This window comes from Rhinoderma darwinii, unplaced genomic scaffold (assembly GCF_050947455.1).
Source record: "Rhinoderma darwinii isolate aRhiDar2 unplaced genomic scaffold, aRhiDar2.hap1 Scaffold_728, whole genome shotgun sequence".
Taxonomy (NCBI): Eukaryota; Metazoa; Chordata; class Amphibia; order Anura; family Rhinodermatidae; genus Rhinoderma; species Rhinoderma darwinii.
Window position 1 is genome coordinate 280,832 of NW_027464289.1, and position 12,978 is coordinate 293,809.

General features: G+C 46.8%; 1 protein-coding gene across 1 annotated transcript in view; it reads right to left on the reverse strand.

Annotated features, from left to right (window-relative positions):
- The window catches only part of CGREF1 (cell growth regulator with EF-hand domain 1), an 88,156-nt gene extending 75,390 nt beyond the window's left edge, over positions 1–12,766 (reverse strand). Inside the window, exon 1 of the mRNA XM_075849270.1 lies at positions 12,664–12,766. The gene's annotated coding sequence lies outside the window, so the exon portion shown is untranslated. The remainder of the gene's footprint in view (positions 1–12,663) is intronic.
- Between the last annotated feature and the right edge of the window lie 212 nt (positions 12,767–12,978).

Consider the following 12,978-nt stretch of genomic DNA (forward strand, 5'->3'; position numbering starts at 1 on the left):
GGAAACGCTGGAGATAAACGAGAAAACGCTGGAGATAAACGAGGAAACGCTGGAGATAAACGAGGAAACGCTGGATATAAACGAGGAAACGCTGGAGATAAATGAGGAAACGCCGGAGATGAACGAGAAAACGCTGGAGATAAACGAGGAAATGCTGGAGACGAACGAGGAAACGCTGCAGACGAACGAGGAAACGCTGGAGATAAAGGAAAAAATGCTGTAGATAAATGAGGAAACGCTGGAGATAAACGAGGAAACGCTGGAGATAAACGAGAAAACGCTGGAGATAAACGAGGACACGCTGGAGACGAACGAGGAAACGCTGCAGACGAACGAGGAAACGCTGGACATAAACGAGGAAACGCTGGAGACGAACGAGGAAACGCTGGAGACGAACGAGGAAACGCTGGAGATAAACGAAGAAATGCTGGAGATAAACGAGGAAACGCTGGAGATAAATAAGGAAACGCTGGAGATAAACGAGGAAATGCTGGAGATAAATGAGGAAACGCCGGAGATGAACGAGAAAACGCTGGAGATAAACGAGGAAATGCTGGAGACGAACGAGGAAACGCTGCAGACGAACGAGGAAACGCTGGAGATAAAGGAGAAAATGCTGGAGACAAATGAGGAAACGCTGGAGACGAACGAGGAAACGCCGGAGATAAACGAGAAAACGCTGGAGATAAACGAGAAAAACGCTGGATAAAAATGAGGAAACGCTGGAGATAAACGAGGAAACGCTGGAGATAAACGAGGAAACGCTGGAGATAGACGAGGAAACGCTGGAGACGTACGAGGAAACGCTGGAGATAAACGAGGAAACGCTGGAGATAAACGAGGAAACGCTGGAGATAAATGAGGAAACGCCGGAGATAAACGAGGAAACGCTGGAGATAAATGAGGAAACGCTGGAGACAAACGAGGAAACGCTGGAGATAAACGAGGAAACGCTGGAGATAAACGAGAAAACGCTGGATATAAACGAGGAAACGCTGGAGATAAACGAGGAAACGCTGGAGACGAACGAGGAAACGCTGGAGATAAACGAGAAAACGCTGGAGATAAACGAGGAAACGCTGGAGATAAACGAGGAAACGCTGGAGATAAACGAGGAAACGCTGGAGATAAATGAGGAAACGCCGGAGATGAACGAGAAAACGCTGGAGATAAACGAGGAAATGCTGGAGACGAACGAGGAAACGCTGCAGACGAACGAGGAAACGCTGGAGATAAAGGAGAAAATGCTGGAGACAAATGAGGAAACGCTGGAGACGAACGAGGAAACGCCGGAGATAAACGAGAAAACGCTGGAGATAAACGAGAAAAACGCTGGATAAAAATGAGGAAACGCTGGAGATAAACGAGGAAACGCTGGAGATAAACGAGGAAACGCTGGAGATAGACGAGGAAACGCTGGAGATAAACGAGAAAACGCTGGAGATAAACGAGGACACGCTGGAGACGAACGAGGAAACGCTGCAGACGAACGAGGAAACGCTGGACATAAACGAGGAAACGCTGGAGACGAACGAGGAAACGCTGGAGACGAACGAGGAAACGCTGGAGATAAACGAAGAAATGCTGGAGATAAACGAGGAAACGCTGGAGATAAATAAGGAAACGCTGGAGATAAACGAGGAAATGCTGGAGATAAATGAGGAAACGCCGGAGATGAACGAGAAAACGCTGGAGATAAACGAGGAAATGCTGGAGACGAACGAGGAAACGCTGCAGACGAACGAGGAAACGCTGGAGATAAAGGAGAAAATGCTGGAGACAAATGAGGAAACGCTGGAGACGAACGAGGAAACGCCGGAGATAAACGAGAAAACGCTGGAGATAAACGAGAAAAACGCTGGATAAAAATGAGGAAACGCTGGAGATAAACGAGGAAACGCTGGAGATAAACGAGGAAACGCTGGAGACGTACGAGGAAACGCTGGAGATAAACGAGGAAACGCTGGAGATAAACGAGGAAACGCTGGAGATAAATGAGGAAACGCTGGAGACAAACGAGGAAACGCTGGAGATAAACGAGGAAACGCTGGAGATAAACGAGAAAACGCTGGATATAAAACGAGGAAACACTGGAGATAAACGAGGAAACGCTGGAGACGAACGAGGAAACGCTGGAGATAAACGAGAAAACGCTGGAGATAAACGAGGAAACGCTGGAGATAAACGAGGAAACGCTGGATATAAACGAGGAAACGCTGGAGATAAATGAGGAAACGCCGGAGATGAACGAGAAAACGCTGGAGATAAACGAGGAAATGCTGGAGACGAACGAGGAAACGCTGCAGACGAACGAGGAAACGCTGGAGATAAAGGAGAAAATGCTGGAGACAAATGAGGAAACGCTGGAGACGAACGAGGAAACGCCGGAGATAAACGAGAAAACGCTGGAGATAAACGAGAAAAACGCTGGATAAAAATGAGGAAACGCTGGAGATAAACGAGGAAACGCTGGAGATAAACGAGGAAACGCTGGAGATAGACGAGGAAACGCTGGAGACGTACGAGGAAACGCTGGAGATAAACGAGGAAACGCTGGAGATAAACGAGGAAACGCTGGAGATAAATGAGGAAACGCTGGAGATAAACGAGGAAACGCTGGAGATAAATGAGGAAACGCTGGAGACAAACGAGGAAACGCTGGAGATAAACGAGGAAACGCTGGAGATAAACGAGAAAACGCTGGATATAAACGAGGAAACGCTGGAGATAAACGAGGAAACGCTGGAGACGAACGAGGAAACGCTGGAGATAAACGAGAAAACGCTGGAGATAAACGAGGAAACGCTGGAGATAAACGAGGAAACGCTGGATATAAACGAGGAAACGCTGGAGATAAATGAGGAAACGCTGGAGACGAACGAGGAAACGCTGCAGACGAACGAGGAAACGCTGGACATAAACGAGGAAACGCTGGAGACGAACGAGGAAACGCTGGAGACGAAGGAGGAAACACTGGAGATAAACGAAGAAATGCTGGAGATAAACGAGGAAACGCTGGAGATAAATAAGGAAACGCTGGAGATAAACGAGGAAATGCTGGAGATAAATGAGGAAACGCCGGAGATGAACGAGAAAACGCTGGAGATAAACGAGGAAATGCTGGAGACGAACGAGGAAACGCTGCAGACGAACGAGGAAACGCTGGAGATAAAGGAGAAAATGCTGGAGACTAATGAGGAAACGCTGGAGACGAACGAGGAAACGCCGGAGATGTATGAGGAAACGCTGGAGATAAACGAGAAAACGCTGGAGACGAACGAGGAAACGCTGGAGATAAACGAGGAAACGCTGGAGATAAATGAGGAAACGCTGGAGACGAACGAGGAAACGCTGGAGATAAAAGAGAAAACGCCGGATATAAACGAGGAAACGCTGCAGACGAACGAGGAAACGTTGGAGATAAACGAGAAAACGCTGGAGATAAACGAGAAAAACGCTGGATATAAATGAGGAAACGCTGGAGATAAACGAGGAAACGCTGGAGATAAACGAGGAAACGCTGGAGATAGACGAGGAAACGCTGGAGACGTACGAGGAAACGCTGGAGATAAACGAGGAAACGCTGGAGATAAACGAGGAAACGCTGGAGATAAATGAGGAAACGCTGGAGATAAACGAGGAAACGCTGGAGATAAATGAGGAAACGCTGGAGACAAACGAGGAAACGCTGGAGATAAACGAGGAAACGCTGGAGATAAACGAGGAAACGCTGGAGATAAACGAGGAAACGCTGGAGATAAACGAGGAAACGCTGGAGACGAACGAGGAAACGCTGGAGATAAACGAGAAAACGCTTGATATAAACGAGGAAACGCTGGAGATAAACGAGGAAACGCTGGAGACGAACGAGGAAACGCTGGAGATAAAGGAGAAAACGCTGGAGATAAACGAGTAAACGCTGGAGATAAACGAGGAAACGCTGGATATAAACGAGTAAACGCTGGAGATAAATGAGGAAACGCTGGAGACGAACGAGGAAACGCTGGAGATAAACGAGGAAACGCTGTAGATAAATGAGGAAACGCTGGAGATAAACGAGGAAACGCTGGAGACGAACGAGGAAACGCTGGAGATAAACGAGAAAACGCTGGAGATAAACGAGGAAATTCTGTAGATAAATGAGGAAACGCTGGAGATAAACGAGGAAACGCTGGAGATAAACGAGAAAACGCTGGAGATAAACGAGGACACGCTGCAGACGAACGAGGAAACGCTGGACATAAACGAGGAAACGCTGGAGATAAACGAGGAAATGCTAGAGATAAACGAGGAAACGCTGGAGATAAATAAGGAAACGCTGGAGATAAACGAGGAAACGCCGGAGATGAACGAGAAAACGCTGGAGATAAACGAGGAAATGCTGGAGACGAACGAGGAAACGCTGCAGACGAACGAGGAAACGCTGGAGATAAACGAGGAAACGCTGGAGATAAATGAGGAAACGCTGGAGACGAACGAGGAAACGCTGGAGATAAACGAGAAAACGCTGGATATAAACGAGGAAACGCTGGAGATGAACAAGGAAACGCTGGAGATAAACGAGAAAACGCTGGAGATAAACGAGGACACGCTGGAGACGAATGAGGAAACGCTGGAGATAAACTAGGAAACGCTGGAGATAAATGAGGAAACGCTGGAGATAAACGAGGAAACGCTGGAGATAAATGAGGAAACGCTGGAGACGAACGAGGAAACGCTGGAGATGAACGAGAAAACGCTGGATATAAACGAGGAAACGCTGGAGATAAACGAGGAAACGCTGGAGATAAACGAGGAAACGCTGGAGATAAATGAGGAAACGCTGGAGATAAATGAGGAAACGCTGGAGATAAACGAGGAAACGCTGGAGACGAACAAGGAAACGCTGGAGATAAACGAGAAAATGCTGGAGATAAACGAGGAAACTCTGGAGATGAACGAGAAAACGCTGGATATAAACGAGGAAACGCTGGAGATAAACGAGGAAACGCTGGAGATAAACGAGGAAACGCTGGATATAAATGAGGAAACGCTGGAGATAAATGAGGAAACGCTGGAGACGAACGAGGAAACGCTGGAGATAAATGAGGAAACGCTGGAGATAAACGAGGAAACGCTGGAGACGAACAAGGAAACGCTGGAGATAAACGAGAAAACGCTGGAGATAAACGAGGAAATTCTGTAGATAAATGAGGAAACGCTGGAGATAAACGAGGAAACGCTGGAGATAAACGAGGAAACGCTGGAGATAAACGAGGAAACGCTGGATATAAACGAGGAAACGCTGGAGATAAATGAGGAAACGCTGGAGACGAACGAGGAAACGCTGGAGATAAACGAGGAAACGCTGGAGATAAATGAGGAAACGCTGGAGATAAACGAGGAAACGCTGGAGACGAACAAGGAAACGCTGGAGATAAACGAGAAAACGCTGGAGATAAACGAGGAAACGCTGGAGATAAATGAGGAAACGCTGGAGATAAACGAGGAAACGCTGGAGATAAACGAGGAAACGCTGGAGATAAATGAGAAAACGCTGGAGATAAACGAGGACACGCTGCAGACGAACGAGGAAACGCTGGACATAAACGAGGAAACGCTGGAGACGAACGAGGAAACGCTGGAGATAAAAGAGAAAACGCAGGATATAAACGAGGAAACGCTGCAGACGAACGAGGAAACGTTGGAGATAAACGAGAAAACGCTGGAGATAAACGAGGAAACGCTGGAGATAAATGAGAAAACGCTGGAGATAAACGAGGACACGCTGCAGACGAACGAGGAAACGCTGGAGATAAAAGAGAAAACGCAGGATATAAACGAGGAAACGCTGCAGACGAACGAGGAAACGCTGGAGATAAACGAGAAAACGCTGGAGATAAACGAGGAAACGCTGGATATAAACGAGGAAACGCTGGAGATAAACGAGGAAACGCTGGAGATAAATGAGGAAAACACTGGAGACGAACGAGGAAACGCTGGAGATAAACGAGGAAACGCTGGAGATAAACTAGGAAACGCTGGAGACGAACGAGGAAACGCTGCAGACGAACGAGGAAACGCTGGAGATAAACGAGGACACGCTGGAGACGAACGAGGAAACGCTGCAGACGAACGAGGAAACGCTGGACATAAACGAGGAAACACTGGAGATAAATGAGGAAACGCTGGAGACGAACGAGGAAACGCTGGAGATAAACGAGGAAATGCCGTAGATAAATGAGGAAACGCTGGAGATAAACGAGGAAACGCTGGAGACGAACGAGGAAACGCTGCAAACGAACGAGGAAACGCTGGACATAAACGAGGAAACGCTGGAGACGAACGAGGAAACGCTGAAGACGAACGAGGAAACGCTGGAGATAAACGAGGAAATGCTGGAGATAAACGAGGAAACGCTGGAGATAAATAAGGAAACGCTGGAGATAAACGAGGAAATGCTGGAGATAAATGAGGAAACGCCGGAGATGAACGAGAAAACGCTGGAGATAAACGAGGAAACGCTGGAGACGAACGAGGAAACGCCGGAGATGTATGATGAAACGCTGGAGGCGAACGAGGAAACGCTGGAGATAAACGAGGAAACGCTAGAGACGAACGAGGAAACGCTGGAGATGTATGAGGAAACGCTGGAGGCGAACGAGGAAACACCGGAGGCGAACGAGGAAACGCCGGAGACGAATGAGGAAACGCCGGAGTTGTACGAGGAAACACCGGAGGCGAACGAGGAAACGCCGGAGACGAATGAGTTAACGTTGGAGATAAACGAGAAAAAGCTGGAGATAAATGAGGAAACGCTGGAGGTGAACGAGGAAACGCTGGAGATAAACCAGGAAACGCTGGAGATAAACGAGGAAATGCTGGAGATAAACCAGGAAACGCTGGAGATAAACGAGGAAATGCTGGAGATAAACCAGGAAACGCTGGAGATAAACGAGGAAACGCCGGATCATCTGCTGCTTGTATCGTTTTAAAAAAGATAAAAATGATAATAATGGACGGGGACGAGGGATCGGAGTAACGACTGCTCATCCCGATCCATAGCTCCGTGTGAGAAGAGCAAACGAGCGCCAATCAACCATGTCTCATTGATCGGCGCTCGCTGCACCGGACGCTTATCGGCTGGTGTAAAAGGCTTCCAGTTTAGGGGTGAGGCTTGCTGGACCTTGCATGGACCAGGTTAGGTGGTGGGTGGCTTTGTGATGTTTGGGCTGCTACACAATTCACACTCTAATAAGAAATACCAAAATGTGAAACCTAATGAAGAATTCCCATAATAATCTGTCCGATTAGAAAAATAATTAAAAAAAGGCCAATTGCTGAACATCAAACACAGGCTGAGAGACTCTGAGGACAACATGTCATTGGGTGAATAGAAATCACCATCCTCATCAATGTCCACACATATAGACATACTGTATAGCTGCCACTATGTAGATATTGATAATGTCTCCTGACCAACGGTGCAGCTGAGAATAATCAGAAGGGGACATGCTGTCATCAGAAGCTCTCAGTAGTGCAGCTTCAGGCTATGGACATTCGTAAAAGCTCAGCAGGGAGATAGTAACACTGGCTTATACTGAGGAGTCAGAAGATGTCCTACCATTCCTGTACTAGTGGAGAATTGCATCACATCAAACACCTCAGAAGAGATTACAAGGTTTCGGTCATCTAGACTCCTATGAGAACAGGACACATTGGTCTATTTACACCTACTGGAGAAGGAAGACTCCTATGAGGACAGGACACATTGGTCTATCTACACCTACTGGAGAAGGAAGACTCCTATGAGGACAGGATGCAGTGGTCTATCTACACCTACTGGAGAAGGAAGACTCCTATTAGGACTGGACACATTGGTCTATCTACACCTACTGGAGAAGGAAGACTCCTATGAGAACAGGACACATTGGTCTACTGATACCTACTGGAGAAGGAAGACTCCTATGAGGACAGGACACATTTGTCTATCTACACCTACTGGAGAAGGAAGACTCCTATGAGGACAGGACACATTTGTCTATCTACACCTAGTGGAGAAGGAAGACTCCTATGAGGACAGGATGCAGTGGTCTATCTACACCTACTGGAGATGGAAGACTCATATGAGGACAGGACACATTGGTCTATCTACACCTACTGGAGAAGGAAGATTCCTATGAGGACAGGATGCTGTGGTCTATCTACACCTACTGGAGAAGGAAGACTCCTATTAGGACTGGACACATTGGTCTATCTACACCTCCTGGAGAAGGAAGACTCCTATGAGAACAGGACACATTGGTCTACTGATACCTACTGGAGAAGGAAGACTCCTATGAGGACAGGACACATTTGTCTATCTACACCTACTGGAGAAGGAAGACTCCTATGAGAACAGAACACATTGGTCTATCTACACCTACTGGAGAAGGAAGACTCCTATGAGGACAGGACACATTGGTCTATCTACACCTACTGGAGAAGGAAGACTCCTATGAGAACAGGACACATTGGTCTATCTACACCTACTGGAAAAGGAAGACTCCTATGAGGACAGGACACATTGGTCTATCTACACCTACTGGAGAAGAAAGACTCCTATGAGGACAGGACACATTGGTCTATTTACACCTACTGGAGAAGGAAGACTCCTATGAGGACAGGACACATTGGTCTATCTACACCTACTAGAGAAGGAAGACTCCTATGAGGACAGGACACATTGGTCTATCTACACCTACTGGAGAAGGAAGACTCCTATGAGGACAGGATGCAGTGGTCTATCTACACCTACTGGAGAAGGAAGACTCCTATTAGGACTGGACACATTGGTCTACTGATACCTACTGGAGAAGGAAGACTCCTATAAGGACAGGACACATTTGTCTATCTACACCTACTGGAGAAGGAAGACTCCTATGAGGACAGGACACATTGGTCTATCTACACCTACTGGAGATGGAAGACTCATATGAGGACAGGACACATTGGTCTATCTACACCTACTGGAGAAGGAAGATTCCTATGAGGACAGGATGCTGTGGTCTATCTACACCTACTGGAGAAGGAAGACTCCTATTAGGACTGGACACATTGGTCTATCTACACCTCCTGGAGAAGGAAGACTCCTATGAGAACAGGACACATTGGTCTACTGATACCTACTGGAGAAGGAAGACTCCTATGAGGACAGGACACATTTGTCTATCTACACCTACTGGAGAAGGAAGACTCCTATGAGAACAGAACACATTGGTCTATCTACACCTACTGGAGAAGGAAGACTCCTATGAGAACAGGACACATTGGTCTATCTACACCTACTGGAAAAGGAAGACTCCTATGAGGACAGGACACATTGGTCTATCTACACCTACTGGAGAAGGAAGACTCCTATGAGGACAGGATGCAGTGGTCTATCTACACCTACTGGAGATGGAAGACTCATATGAGGACAGGACACATTGGTCTATCTACACCTACTGGAGAAGGAAGATTCCTATGAGGACAGGATGCTGTGGTCTATCTACACCTACTGGAGAAGGAAGACTCCTATTAGGACTGGACACATTGGTCTATCTACACCTCCTGGAGAAGGAAGACTCCTATGAGAACAGGACACATTGGTCTACTGATACCTACTGGAGAAGGAAGACTCCTATGAGGACAGGACACATTTGTCTATCTACACCTACTGGAGAAGGAAGACTCCTATGAGAACAGAACACATTGGTCTATCTACACCTACTGGAGAAGGAAGACTCCTATGAGGACAGGACACATTGGTCTATCTACACCTACTGGAGAAGGAAGACTCCTATGAGAACAGGACACATTGGTCTATCTACACCTACTGGAAAAGGAAGACTCCTATGAGGACAGGACACATTGGTCTATCTACACCTACTGGAGAAGAAAGACTCCTATGAGGACAGGACACATTGGTCTATTTACACCTACTGGAGAAGGAAGACTCCTATGAGGACAGGACACATTGGTCTATCTACACCTACTAGAGAAGGAAGACTCCTATGAGGACAGGACACATTGGTCTATCTACACCTACTGGAGAAGGAAGACTCCTATGAGGACAGGATGCTGTGGTCTATCTACACCTACTGGAGAAGGAAGACTCCTATTAGGACTGGACACATTGGTCTATCTACACCTCCTGGAGAAGGAAGACTCCTATGAGAACAGGACACATTGGTCTACTGATACCTACTGGAGAAGGAAGACTCCTATGAGGACAGGACACATTTGTCTATCTACACCTACTGGAGAAGGAAGACTCCTATGAGAACAGAACACATTGGTCTATCTACACCTACTGGAGAAGGAAGACTCCTATGAGGACAGGACACATTGGTCTATCTACACCTACTGGAGAAGGAAGACTCCTATGAGAACAGGACACATTGGTCTATCTACACCTACTGGAAAAGGAAGACTCCTATGAGGACAGGACACATTGGTCTATCTACACCTACTGGAGAAGAAAGACTCCTATGAGGACAGGACACATTGGTCTATTTACACCTACTGGAGAAGGAAGACTCCTATGAGGACAGGACACATTGGTCTATCTACACCTACTAGAGAAGGAAGACTCCTATGAGGACAGGACACATTGGTCTATCTACACCTACTGGAGAAGGAAGACTCCTATGAGGACAGGATGCAGTGGTCTATCTACACCTACTGGAGAAGGAAGACTCCTATTAGGACTGGACACATTGGTCTATCTACACCTACTGCAGAAGGAAGACTCCTATGAGAACAGGACACATTGGTCTACTGATACCTACTGGAGAAGGAAGACTCCTATAAGGACAGGACACATTTGTCTATCTACACCTACTGGAGAAGGAAGACTCCTATGAGGACAGGACACATTGGTCTATCTACACCTACTGGAGATGGAAGACTCATATGAGGACAGGACACATTGGTCTATCTACACCTACTGGAGAAGGAAGACTCCTATGAGGACAGGATGCTGTGGTCTATCTACACCGACTGGAGAAGGAAGACTCCTATTAGGACTGGACACATTGGTCTATCTACACCTCCTGGAGAAGGAAGACTCCTATGAGAACAGGACACATTGGTCTACTGATACCTACTGGAGAAGGAAGACTCCTATGAGGACAGGACACATTTGTCTATCTACACCTACTGGAGAAGGAAGACTCCTATGAGAACAGAACACATTGGTCTATCTACACCTACTGGAGAAGGAAGACTCCTATGAGAACAGGACACATTGGTCTATCTACACCTACTGGAAAAGGAAGACTCCTATGAGGACAGGACACATTGGTCTATCTACACCTACTGGAGAAGAAAGACTCCTATGAGGACAGGACACATTGGTCTATCTACACCTACTGGAGAAGGAATACTCATATGAGGACAGGATGCAGTGGTCTATCTACAACTACTGGAGAAGGAAGACTCCTATGAGGACAGGACACATTTGTCTATCTACACCTACTAGAGAAGGAAGACTCCTATGAGGACAGGACACATTGGTCTTTCTACACCTACTGGAGAAGGAAAACCCTTATGATGACAGGACACATTGGTCTATCTACACCTACTGGAGAAGGAAGACTCCTATGAGGACAGGATGCTGTGGTCTATCTACACCTACTGGAGAAGGAAGACTCCTATGAGGACAGGATGCAGTGGTCTATCTACACCTACTGGAGAAGGAAGACTCCTATGAGGACAGGACACATTGGTCTATCTACACCTACTGGAGAAGGAAGACTCCTATGAGAACAGGACACATTGGTCTATCTACACCTACTGGAGAAGAAATACTCCTATGAGGACAGGACACATTGGTCTATCTACACCTACTGGAGATGGAAGACTCATATGAGGACAGGACACATTGGTCTATCTACACCTACTGGAGAGGGAAGACTCCTATGAGGACAGGACACATTGGTCTATCTACACCTACTGGAGATGGAAGACTCCTATGAGAATAGGACACATTGGTCTATCTACACCTACTGGAGAAGGAAGACTCCTATGAGGACAGGACACATTGCTCTATCTACACCTACTGGAGAAGGAAGACTCCTATGAGGACAGGACACATTGGTCTATCTACACCTACTTGAGAAGGAAGACTCCTATGAGGACAGGATGCAGTGGTCTATCTACACCTACTTGAGAAGGAAGACTCCTATGAGGACAGGACACATTGGTCTATCTACACCTACTGGAGAAGGAAGACTCCTATGAGGACAGGATGCAGTGGTCTATCTATGATGATGTTCAGTAGTCAGGTTGAAGCTTTGAGTGTTCTATGTGTAGAGTATTATAAAATTGCACTATGGTCATGTCCAGTGGTCGGATCATGTTGGGGGTTGTAGTGTTCTATGTATAGAGTATCATAGAACAGTATTATGATAATGCCCAGTGTTCAAGTCATGTTGGGGGTTGTAGTATTGTAGTTATAGAGTATAATATAATTGTATTATGATAATGTCCAGTGGTCAGGTCATGTTGGGGGGAGTAGTGTTCTATGTATGTAGATTGTGTACATCGGTCAGGTGACAGACTGTAGATTATATATCATCAGGTTATTGTCTCATTGTTACATTATACAGGTAAATATGTGCAGCATTAGAAGAATGTAATAATTGTATTCGTGGCACCTACCTTCTCTCTGCAAACCTCTGTCATCTGCAGCGTCACCTCCTCCCTGCAAGACTCTACTGCCCTCCCTCACTGCATCATCTGTAACCCCTGCACTGCCAGACCCAGCACTGCCCTCCCTTACTGCATCATCTGTAACCCCTGCACTGCCAGACCCAGCACTGCCCTCCCTCACTGCATCATCTGTAACCCCTGCACTGCCAGACCCAGCACTGCCCTCCCTCACTGCATCATCTGTAACCCCTGCACTGCCAGACCCAGCACTGCCCTCCCTCACTGCATCATCTGTAACCCCTGCACTGCCAGACCCAGCACTGC